The sequence below is a fragment of the Haemaphysalis longicornis genome, unplaced genomic scaffold (assembly GCF_048455015.1).
Source record: "Haemaphysalis longicornis isolate Haplotype H1 unplaced genomic scaffold, Haemaphysalis longicornis Haplotype H1 scaffold_7, whole genome shotgun sequence".
Lineage (NCBI taxonomy): Eukaryota > Metazoa > Arthropoda > Arachnida > Ixodida > Ixodidae > Haemaphysalis > Haemaphysalis longicornis.
In genome coordinates this window covers 158,749,097-158,761,904 of record NW_027526422.1, presented here as the reverse complement: position 1 = coordinate 158,761,904, position 12,808 = coordinate 158,749,097, and the positions used below count along the sequence as shown (strand labels likewise).

Here is a 12,808-nt window from a genome sequence, read left to right as displayed (position 1 = left end):
AGCGCCCGCTACGCGAGCGAGAGCTCTCCCGCCCGAAGTGGAGAGGAGGCGCCCAACGCCCGCAGTCACTTAGCGGAGAGAGGAGGAGGAGAGTAGCGCGCGCCCATCTCCCCCCGTTGCTAGGGAAGACAAGGAGCGCGCGCACCCGCAGCTGTTGCTATGCGGACGACGGCGGCGGACGATTCAGGCTCGCTTAAGAAGTGCATTCGCACTTAAAAAATACCGAGCGACATGGTGCGCCCGCCTCGTGACTGGCGTCAGGCGTCGTCCAGGCCTGCGCGTGGGCTTACGCCATGCTAGAGCTTCCGCATTCCTTGTCGTCGCCTTCGGCGCGGGAGACTTGTGGCGCGCTGGTCGCTGCAGTGTACCCTCCCCCCCTCTAGAGGAGGACACCATTGTATTGCACAGGTGGCGTTTTTGGTAGGTTGAGCTCGGGATTTCCGGGAAGCGGTCGTTAAACACGGGGAATACTGGTTGGGTCGGAGGCAAGTGACGCAAGCGGGCTAGACTCGTTCGGCGGCGATGAGTCTTGACGGTCATTATTGTCGAGGGTAGCAATCTTGGATTGCCCCTCACCGTACGGCAAACGTGCATAGACTTCCTCTTTCGGATCCCTCTCATCTGGGGTCCGGCTCCAGTTTGGGGAGATGCTAGGTCAACCCCAGCTCTGCTTTTTATCCAAATTTGCACCAGTACTGCAATCTGCGCCAATTCATTTTCCGAGTGAAGCCTTAAGTTTGTTGTACCAGATATCAATGCTGAGTCACCGATTCCGGTGCGAGCACCATGGGTGCCCCCGGGGTCTGATAACGCTTTGTCTGATAACGCTCTGATAACCGGGGTCTGATAACGCTGGGGTCTGATAACGGGGTCTGATGTCTTTTAACGCTGAGCTTTTGGCGTGTGACTGATGATGTCCGTAGGCGAAAATGCACTGCAGGAAAGCTAACTTTCTCTGACTTTAGGGACGCAGACGACATTGTTCTTTTAGCTGATAACCAAACCGATATGCAGCGGCTAATAAATATTTGCGGCCAGGAAGCCACTGATTTCGGGTTAAATTTTAGTGCAGAAAAATCAGGAATAATGGTTTTCAATGACGCTACCACCGACGTAGTGTGTATCCAGCAAGGCGAATTACCTAGAGTGAAGGAATATAAATATTTGGGAGTGTGGATAAACGAAGGGGATAACTACTTAAGTACTCATGAGGAGCAACTTAAGGTTAAGGGAAAGCGAAACGCAGCTCTAATGAAGCATAGAGCTTTGTGGGGGTATAACAAATATGAAGTAGTAAGAGGAATGTGAAAAGGAGTAATGGTTCCGGGTATCACGTTTGCGAATGCTGTACTCTGCTTAAAATCAGACGTTCTATCAAGCCTTGAAGTAAACCAGAGAACGGTAGGACGTTTGGCCTTAGGCGCGCATGGAAAAACAACTAACGAAGCAGTTCAGGGAGATATGGGCTGGGCGTCGTTTGAAGTTAGAGAAGCTCAGAGTAAAATATGATTTGAGATGAGGTTGAGGGCAATAGATCAGCGACGGTGGGCGGCTAAGGTTTTTAGGTACCTATACTTTAAAAGCGTGGACACGCAGTGGTTAAGAAAGTCTAGAAGGCTAACGATGAAATACGGAAAGAACAGTGGGGAATCCAAAACAGCCAAGGTAACAAAAAAAGAGGCAAGTAAGATTGAAACGAATAAATGGAGGGAAAAAATGGAATCTAAAACGTCGTTAGAGATGTACAGGGCTGAGAAGATGAACATCAGAAAGGAAAATTTCTATGATAATTCCCAGGGCAGTGCTTTGCTTTTTGAGGCTAGAGCAGGTTGCCTGCGAACTAAGAGTTTTGTGAGGAAGTATTCACAAAATGATGGGGTATGTGTGGTCTGCGGAAAAGAAACAGAAACTATGCGGCACATAGTGTTGGAATGTGAGGGTATCCATCCAAATCTACATAAAGGGAACATTGGGCTTCCAGAAGCCCTAGGATTTAAGGGTATCAAAGAGGAAGCTATCTTCAAGGCTGTCGAGGGGACGAAAAGAAGATTAGAATGCTGGTGGACGAAAAGCAGAGAGGGGAATATTGCCTAGGACAGTTACCACCTGTAACAGGGAAAAGAAAGTATTTCGGGCCTAATAAGCTTTAGGGCCTGCCCTAAGCAGCGCTAGTATTAAACCAAGGGTGTAAAACATGGTTATATTAGTCCTTTTTGGTAAGATGACATGTCATCACCCCGCATCAAAGAGGAAACCAATAGGAATCATCATCATCATCAGGGACGATCGTAGGTGAAGTGTAGAAAGATTAAGCAATTCTCTGCGAAGCTTGGCGACAGCTCTCTTACGCCCCCTCCGCTCAAGCTTGATGTGTAACCGAGGGGGTAGAGGATGCGGGCGTGTGACAGCACAAGTTACTAGGCCTGATGTTATACGTGTCCTAAGCGGAACGTGGACAGCAGTGTTCCACAGCTAGACGTACGATCAGAATGAAGTTACTCCGTGTGCCCTCAGGCTATTATCGCAGAACTTAAGCTCTAACGTCACATTTTCACGTTAAACACTTTGAAGCGGCACCCACTTGGCGAACTACTTATTGTAGGCCAACCAGCTTATAGCCATTCCCATTCACGCCGTAGACCCTAAACGTTAGGCCTACGGAGAGCATACCCGGGTGTTGCTGCAATTATTCTAGAAAACTGGTGCATACCTCGCGGTGTTGGATTTTGCCAACCAAAGAATCTGTTACAACAAAGCTTCCATGCAACCATCGCCGTCGTTAGATAGAGGGTAGCAAGACGTTTTTAAAAGAGCTGCCAATAGTTTTTTTCTAGATTCGAACCTAACTTCCTCCTGCTATCGTTTCTGATTGTCATAAGCTCTCAAATACACTAAACACGAAGTTGGAGGGTCGGGTGAGCCTTTGCTTTCTGGCACTTAGCAGTGCCTATATTATGTTCGCACCTGACCTGCGGACTTGTTGACACTACGCGTCCACAACACTTCTCTTGTAAGAATGCATTGCCGGCATTTCATACAACCGTCATGAGTACATCAGTGCTGAGGAGACGGAAGAGCTTCTCACCGACTCGGTTTCAGTCATTTTTGTAACTATTCAGATTCATGGATCTATACACCCGTTTTCCACCACCCTTGCCACTTGTTGGCTTGTGGGAAACACAGGATTATTCATGAATTGATGGGGCTTTTTCGCCTCGTAAAGAGAATTTCAGGAAGAGCAAAAGAGCTTTAAAACCTTTCACTGCATTGTCTGGGCGGTTCGAGGCGCCTAAAAAGTCTTTCATGCTGACATGTCTCGCCCGTAGTGAACTTCGCGCCTTTATTTGCGCCGAGAAAAAGCGTAGACAAACGCCAAACACGTCTTCAGTGCCCTCTCAAACACGTCAAAGGTAACATAGATGTGATGGCACCAGCCCAGTTTTGTAAAAGAAATTTTCGGTATAGGCTACATTGACGTGCACGCCATGTATAACACACTCATTTCACTGCGATGAACCGTATGGTGTACGAAATTTACATTGCGGGTTGAGACCGTTTCCGCCACTGCTGCAATTGCATGGGCCATACGAGAGTGGTTCCTAATCCATTGGCGTACTCCTTGGATAAAGTCCGTTGGGATGTTGATCTCGTAGAACGCCCTCGTGCGCGAGCCTGCCCCAAACCGCAATGCACGCGATTCCACAGTGTCCGGGCAACCACTGCAACAAAATAGTGGGCCGTTTAGGCAGTGCGTCTGTGTATATTATTTTCATTTCATGAATCAGTCAGTCTTGATCACTTTGTCTCTTTATATTCTTATAGAATACAGCAGGAGTCCAGAAAAACGACCCAGGGTTGTGGAGGCCAGTCCTTCATAATCTACAGCGCAGCTCTCACTGCTGCCAGCTCGCTTTTTGATACCCGTGCTTTTTTAGCCCAGTTTCTGTAGCGCGTACACCTAAGGCAGAAAATCCAGACGTAATTGACCGATCAACGTATACGTGAGCATACCAACCATAGCGGGGAGAAATACGGTGAAGGGTGTAATAAGGCCGGTGGAGATATGGCTGAATTTTTGCCGATGCCAGGCACTGTTGTTATTGCCAAAGTAGAAAACTGCAAAAGCGGTCATCAGGTATCATGGAACATTGATAGTACGGCTGCAGAAATTCCTGCACATGACTATTGGCGCCAAAGGCCAAAGGATGGGCAAACAAACCTTTAACGTACCGGAGGCAAACGTGGGAATTTTCTTCTCTTAATAGTACAGTGGCCGAGAGGCGTCTCCCTTGACTATGCATCCCAGTTGTCGAAGTACACTTAGGGAGTCCCAGGCTAATACCCAGATGTTCCGCCTGTAGTGCCTGTCGTTCACTTTTGTTTCTCTCGGACAGTGCACGGTCGCCAGGAAGGCTGTAACGAAGCAGACCAAATAACTGCGCCTTGCAGATGCGTAGCAGCGAAGCATCCGGGCAGCCAAAAACTCTGTCTGCAGGAATTAGGAGGATGTGCACAAAATACTGCAGTTTTTCTTTCAGGCACCGAATATGATGGCACCCAACATGAACCTCTAAAAATATAGCCCAAGAATCTATAAAATATGCCTATGGGATAGTGCAGGCTGCTTTTATCAGGGTATAACACATGTGTCGCTATGTGTAAATGCCGCCATAAAAACTTTTCCATGCGACAAAACCATACCAGTATTTGAAGCGTCGTACCAATTTTTGGATCGCCAGTTGCAGCTTTGCTATTATGATACGGCGGTTGCTCTCAGAGCACCGAATACAGATATTGACAGCATACAGCGAGATATTTACGCCAGAATATAATACTTTTAGTAGACAAACAAGACATGTTAGGGAGAGTGGGGTAAGGACACCGCCCGGCGGATCTCTTCGTCGTATAGCGTGGCGAGTAGTCTTTCCGCTAAAATGTTTACATATACCGTTCTGTTTTCGAGATAGTCACTTAGCCACGCAAACAGCTGTCCCCTATACCTACGGCCGCCATTTTTCGGCAAATAGTATCATGATCCTCCTGGTCATGGCTAGCAGGCGAAACGATCTTTGGGGGGTGCTGTATCGGCGCTGCTGTCTCGGCGCTCCTGGAGCGGCAGACGGCGCGTTCGCAAAGCTCAACATGAACTTTAAAAGTAGGTCAACAGAAGTTCTGACTAGATTTTTGCCTTCACTGTCGTAAAACGTTCAAAGCATCCGCCGTAATATTTTGCTAAATGTGACGTTTTCAACCAACACGTTATACGGAGCTATTAGCAACGTGCAGAAAGAAATCTTCGGACAGGCTTTTCCTGCATAATCATCCGGTGATGATTTCTCGTTTCAACTGATCCTCGTGTCGGGCTACAATCCTAGCCTTATCGAAATGTGGTCTGCACTCACAATCTCTGCAGTCTCTGCAGTGTAGGCCCAGATGTCCTTTAATCGTCTTATCTACATTATTACTATGTTCTCTAAGCCGAACGTTTAAGCAACGACCGGACTTTCCGATGTACTGCCTGCCACACGGTAGATGAATGGCATAAACTGTGCCTTCTGAGCAATTCACGAACCGGTCGCATGCTGCGTTGCGCACTTGCGTTTTTTTTCTTTGTCATTGACTCTGTTTATTAGTTTCGATAATTTGTTGGGAGAAGAGAAGACAACGTTAAAGTTGACGCGCTTTCCTATTTTCTTGAGATCGTGCGAAGTACCGTGTAGGTACGGCACGACGGCGCACTTCAACTTTTCTCTTTCTTTCTCCCTGGGTTCCACGTCTGGTTTGTTCCTCAGCTGTTTAAGCATCTTATCGGCGACCGACACCAGAGGAAATGGAGGGTACTCGGCAGACTTTAGACATATTGTTTGTTTTTTGAAACTATCTCCCTTAGCGAAAAGTAATACGTTTGAAATACGTACGAGTATGCTTGAAGTGCACTTCAAATATGATTTGTATTTGTAAATGTATTTTAAGTGCATTAAAAATTGCATTTTCTCAATTTTTAGTAAATATTGAAAATACATTACTAAAAATACGGGAAAAATACAGTGCTTTTAAGTACCCTCCAAATAGATTAAAAATGCACTGAACCTCACGAATGTGCGCTTAAGGCATTCAGAATATATTGAAAATGTATTTCTTCCCGCCAAACGATCATGGTGTAAATGCACTGTAAATATTATAAAAATACGCTTACCTAACTACATTTAGAGCAGCACTCTGAGTATACTTTAAAAGTGTGCTGAAGCATGGAAATATACTCCTAATATATTCGAAATACATTTCAAATGCCTTTTACGTTTGTCGAACGAACATGGTAGAAATACACTCTCAATGCATGAAAAATACTTATAGAAAATACATTTTAAATGTATTCATAAAGCTTTACGAAATACGTGTCGAGTACACTACAGGCGCTGCTTCAGTTGCTGAATTGTAAGATTCACGTAAAGCATATCTGAAGTGCCAGATAAAACACATCTCAAATGAATAAACGTACTGAGAATTTCTCCTTGATGTTTACGTATAATAAAAGAAACTGAGGGAGATACTTTCACATACTCCGCTGTCTAAAGCAGACATAACTCTGCGTATTAGAGAGAAACTCAGCGTACCAATATGTAAGCGGCGGTGTTCCAACGCAATCGGCAAAGAAAAAACATCGAATTCAACGAGTATATATATGTACGAAAACACTTGCACTTTGCCAGCGTTGTTACGACGGTATCGCTGTGGAGGCTTCGAAAATTTTCTTTTTCTGAAAAATATTCGCCTTAGATGGACAACCCTGGCTATGCTTGCGAGGGCGAGCAGCTCGGCGCCTCTCACTGCCGCTCACTACCTCCTCCTCTGTGCCAGGCACCTGCGGCGCGAGTTGAGCGGCGTACCCCTCCTTCACGTTTTGTCTGCCTTCGCTGCGTTTCTTTTGCCAGTCCTGTTTCGGACTCCTCAACGCGCGGTCGTCGGGTGGACGCAGTCTCTGCTTGGACGGCGCGTTGCAGCGGCGTTGGCCGTCTAGCCAAGGTAAGCACGATATACCGGCTATTTGCGCGTACTGCGTCGCACTACATTTAATGGACGTATGTTTGCCTTGCAATCGAAGAGTGCTAATGCCCTTTATAAAATCCGCACGTGGTTATTAAGCTTACGTCCAGCTGCGAGCAAGATTTCCTACCGTAACTACGCCGTGCAAGGGAATGTACTCACAAATCAGCGACATCAAGAAGACGTAAAAAAATGAATTTTAGTGCTTTCCTTTTTGCGCCTAATTTTTAGCTCGGGCCTTGCTGTGTGGACGGGGGACTGTTGCTACGAGTTTCCATGTAGATCGAGTAGTCATTGAGGACTAACACTTGCATTAAACACATAAAAGCCAGGAACGTTTTTAGCACAGCCTGGTCACAGAAAGTCAGCCGTCCATGCTTACGCGCTTGAGAAATTTGCGAAGTGTTTCCAGGGACGCAGCTTTCTTTTGTTTTCTGTTCGCAGCAGCCGCTCACAGCTGCGCATGTTCACAGCAGCCGCCGTACGGGGAAGGAACCCAGTTTGTGGCATACATGTATCCGACTAATGCGCGTGGCCGGGCCATACGGCGAGAATCCGAGCAGCCTTCGCGATTTTTGTCTGTCGCATGTCGCCATTCTGTCAACTAAAGCCATGAAAGAGTTTATGCCGTCTGTTTCGAAGTGACCAAAAGTGTTAAAAGCGACCCACGTAATCTTTGGTGCATGTGGCAGTAGCGAAGGTGCTTCATGGCCAGGGACTACAAATTATTTGCCCATCTAAGACAAACTGTATGAGAGTAGCCGCTAAGTTACAATCAGTTTCTGTTCCTACCGCCACCCAGAACCAAGAACCAGCAAAGGAAGGAAGGAGAAGGAAGGCAGGTGGGGAGGGGGACTTGGAGGGAGGCAACCAGTTCCCCGCGCGAGACCCCTCGGTTCCTGGAACGGGTCCCCCGGGCGGGTTCGTCTGTTTTTGTTCCTTGGATTGCTCCCCCAAAACTTCGCGAAACTTCAGGACGTTGGCCCCTTCCTCTTTTGTGTTTCCTTGCAACTTTTTCCCTCCTTGCTGTATTCATTTCGTAGCGCATTCACGAACACGTGTGCGCGTTCCGAGAGGCCCTTCGGCCGCTCGTGGTCGAGTGACAGACACGCGGAACCCGACGCGCTAATGCTGAACCACGCCACCTGAGAATTTCAGAAATGTGCCCAAAGGCACCGAAAACAGCATGGGCAGCTTGGCGGTTGTGTGTGTTTAGAAGCCGCAATTTCCCATTTGCGTTTAAAGGGTGTACTTAAACGAGTTTTTTTTAGGTGTCACGAGTATTTATGAAGAAACTATTTTTACTTGATGGTCCCTGAAGCTAACAGGTGTTTATGTTTTTTTTGTATGTTAAAGACGCGAGCATTCACAATTATTTTCCGCGTTGCTCCCTAATTAAATGATGACGTTTTCTGTGTACAGCAAAAAGTATAAAATTACCTGCCGGTGATGTGCGGCGGAGAGCAAAAAAATTACATGTGTGTGCAAGCAGAAATACACGCTTTCTGGCATTGCTTGTTTTAATCGCTTCGGTTAGGTGCCTACGATATAAGAGCTTGTTATTTAAAAGACAGCGTGAAATTTTTCTTGTCTTTCGAAATAACCTTACTTTGCCGTTCCTCTGAAAGCATAGCTGAATGCACACGCCAATCTAATGACATTTATGTAAGCTTTCTACTGCAATCCTGCCCATGCATTTTTAAATTGTTTCGCTGCGCACTATTTTTTTAGAACGTTATCTCCGAAGAAGGTGACGCCGAAATATGGAACACGTAACAATAATTGTAGTTCGTAAGATTACTGCCTATCTTATTTTATTAGCCTCCTGTGAGGTCACAGACCAGTTTTGTCCAAGTTTGTTGGAAAACTAGAATTGCCACCGTTTCAAGTTAATTCAAGCGCCTAAGAAAGAAAAGTAGCATAACTCTAAGAACTCCGTTGCATGTTTGGTAACGTTGTTGTCTTAGCTCTGTCTTTTTTTTTTCCTAATTTTTGCTAATTTTTATCCCTAGACAATTTCCAAACATAAGCCTCCCGCCCCTTCTCCCCCGCAACTATTCTTTCTTAAAAATGGTATTGAAGATCCGATGCCGCATGGCAATATAAACTATGTTTACCATTACATAAATTGTCTTACGTCCTTCACAGGGGCATTGTTTTCACGCTGGGTTTTTTTTTTCTCTCTGAAGGGGAAACTAAAAAATCCTTGCTCGCGCGGGACGTTGGCACGGCTAGAGAAAAGGCCTGACTGATTTGACATTTATTTGCCTCTAAAAAAGTGTTTCACTAATATTTTCCCATTTTCTTTTCCCTGCAGGTGCTGGTGAAATTTCCCGCGTGGAGAATTCGAAGTACGAGGACTCTGGTGCACAACGCTTCATCTGCGCTGGCTGCCGAGGTGGCTGAAGGGCATTCATTCCTGCTAATTAGTAATGGCGAAATTGGCCACTCGACTGAGGTGTACAATAAACAACTTTCAAGCTGCCAATTTGTGCGCAGACATGCTGTTCTTCTCAGTCATTTGCTGGCCCGCATTCCGAGCATGGCCGGGTTACATTTTCACAATGGGGCATATTTTTAGCCTAGTGCGTATTAAACTTTTTGAAACCACAATATGATAGTTTCTAGTTGAACGTTAACAATTCCACCTAAGACACATTGCCATGGTATCTCTCAATGTATTTAGGTTTTATTTAGTATACACTAGTAACACATTTTGAGTATATTTGAAGCAGTATTTTCTGTGAATTTAAAACGCATTACTAATACATTTTGCACGTATTTAAAATTACATTTTCTGAGCATTTTTAATGCATTTAAAATGCGTTAAATATATATTTTTCATGCACTGCCTAAGTATTTCTGAGTTACATTTTAAATACATTGTAAATGTATTCGAAATGCAGTTGGAATGCGGACAAAATAATGCACAATAAATACAAAGTTAATATATGTATTAAATGCATTAAAAATACGGCATCTTTTCGCTGAGGGCTTCCATGACGTGGGACCAAGGTTTCATCAGCGCATTGGTAAAACAATGCCTAGTGATCCCACGTTTAGTCAGCTTTGAGTGCGCCGACTGAAAAGGCAGAACCGGTTTCTGGCTACGCGAATTGTGTTCCCAACAGACGTGATTGGGACCGAACGAGAGCCTGAGGTCGACGAATTTTATGGACCGATCAATTGCAATTTCATATGTCAGAACAAGAGGGGCGACCACTGTCGAAAAATGTGACAGAACACTGGTTACGGTGCACGTGAAAGCACTACGCCCACAGTCTAGGACAGGCTCCTACCTCCTCGCTTAGAGCGGTCGGCCGTCGTTAAGGTGTGCCGATATGTCGACGACTTTCTTGTGCTCCTAGACTTTTGGCGTAGTGTTTTCACGTCCACCGTAACCAGTGTTCTGTCACATTTTCGACAGTGCCTCGCCCCTCTTGCTCTGACACATGAAACTCCAAGTAAGTGGCCCACAGAATTCCGCGACCTCAGGGTCTCGTTCCGTCCCAATCACGTCTGTTGGGAGTATGATCCGCGTAGCCAGAAACCGATTCCGCCATTTCAGTGGGCGCACTCAAAGCTGACTAAACGTGGGATCACTAGGCATTGTTTTGCCAATGCGCTGATGAAAACCTTCTCCCACGTCGTGGAAGATAGTTTCAAAAAACAGACAATATGTTTAAAGTCTGCCGAGTACCCTCCATTTCCTCTGGTGTCGGTCGCCGATAAGATGCTTAAACAGCTGAGGAACAAGCCAAACGTGGAACCCAGGTAAAAAGAAGGAGAAAAGTTGAAGTGCGCCGTCGGGCCGTACCTACATGGTATTTCGCACAATCTCAAGAAAATAGGAAAGCGCGCAACTTTAACGCTGTCTTCTCTGCTCCCAATCAATTGTCGAAACTAATGAACAGAGTCAATGGAAAAGAAAAAAGAAACGCAAGTGCGCAACGCAGCATCGCGACCGGTTCGTGAATTGCTCCAGAAGGCACAGTTTTTTCCATTCCTCTACCGTGTGGCAGGCAGTAGTCGGACAGTCAGGTCATTGCTTAAACGATCGGCTTAGAGAACATAGGAATAATCTAGATAAGATGATTAAAGGACATCCGGGCATACACTGCAGCGACTGCCGAGATTGTGAGTGTAGGCCACTTTTCGATAAGACTAGGATTGTAGCCCGACACGAGGATTAGTTGACATGAGAAATCATCGAGGCCTACCAGATAGTTTCCTCAAAATACAACTGCGTTAGCACCGCTTCTTTAGCATTGACAAAGAAAGAAGTGCAATTCTTATTCAATCATTAGATGTTAGCGTGAAAAAAATTCCTTTGTAAAGCGATCGTTTGAAATGTCGTCCTTCACTTTTTTGTTTTTTTGTACTTGCTTGTGCTCCTCCCTCTTTCCTCCTTTCTTTAATTAACTGTGCATCTTCCCGTATAAAATCGGACATCACAGTGAAAATGAAACGACTTGATAGTAGCGCCGTTTCCCGTTCACTTCGTTCGTCCTTGTTAATTTCGCGCTTATTTACACACATGACTATATGTAATTTGATGTTCGTCGATATCAGCCTGATGGCCTCATCTCCAACCTTCCAAAATCTCTTGTGATCTAACTAGAAATAGATAAAAAATTCAGCTCTATGCGGGCACCACAATAGAGCTTGTTCGAGACACTGCTGTATTTTCCTGGGCCAGCCAATCACCACAGCTGCACAACTGATACCGCTATAGGTGGTATTTATGGAAACGTTAAGCTGTAAATCACTTAGCTTGGCAACACTGGAAACGGCTACGGACATGACCACTACTCCACGGGCGTGACGCGGCTTGTGCCAGTGGGCCCGCACGCCGAAAAAAACCAGCGTCCGTCGTCTGCTGCGTTTCAACCCGATTCTCAATGGTGGTGTCAACAGATATGATGTTATTTGCACTCAGATGGGACTCGAGGTATTATATTGCGTTCGATGGGGTAGAGGCTGGAACGACCAATACAAATCATGTGCTTAGCACGGACAAGTTCTGCCATCCCGCGGAGCCCGACGTACCCAGTGACAGCGCGCTCACATGGTTGCCTACATGCGTGCCTGGCCAGTGAATACAAGCTATTCGTGACGCCGTACTGCGAATCGTGTGCCGCAGCCCAATTAGGCTCATGCCACTTGTTACATTGTCAAACTGCATTTGAGGAAATTCATGTGGAGCAAATACGTTTGTTCTGCACAAGTTTGGGCGTTGTTTTTGGATTTCCTATTTTAATCTCAGTGAGGCAACGAACGCCGACGAATGAAAAAGAGATGTACAGTAACGGACAAATGACATGAGAGCACCAAAATATAAAACCAAACCTGCGAATCAAAGGAATATTAATACTGGAGATAAAATAATGGTTCGCAAGTGGTATATTTGGAATGACACATTTCTAACATGTGTTACTGTCGTAAGGCCACGCGCCAATTTTACTATCACGGAAAGAAATAGCCCTGTTTGTGTGTTCTGGTTCTAATGTTCATCTTCCCGTTACATTTGTTCATGACTGTACCTTTGCATTTCGTGTTTAAGGAACGGAAAAGAAACCGTGAGCCTTTTATGACGTAAGGAGGCAGCAATATTTATTGTATTTCAGAAAAACTTTGCTTACGACATTGGCTCTACACGACTGTATCGAGGGCACCTTGAAAGTGATACAGCGTTTAAGTAGTTATTTACTAAAGCTTGTCGAGATACTTTCATCTTTAATTAACCATGCATTTTCGGACACAC

At 45.5% G+C, this 12,808-nt stretch overlaps 1 protein-coding gene across 1 annotated transcript in view; it reads left to right on the top strand.

Moving 5' to 3' along the window:
• Positions 1-12,808, top strand: part of LOC144145389 (sodium-coupled monocarboxylate transporter 1-like) — an 82,475-nt gene that overhangs the window by 37,449 nt on the left and 32,218 nt on the right. The gene's annotated exons all lie outside the window — the stretch shown is intronic.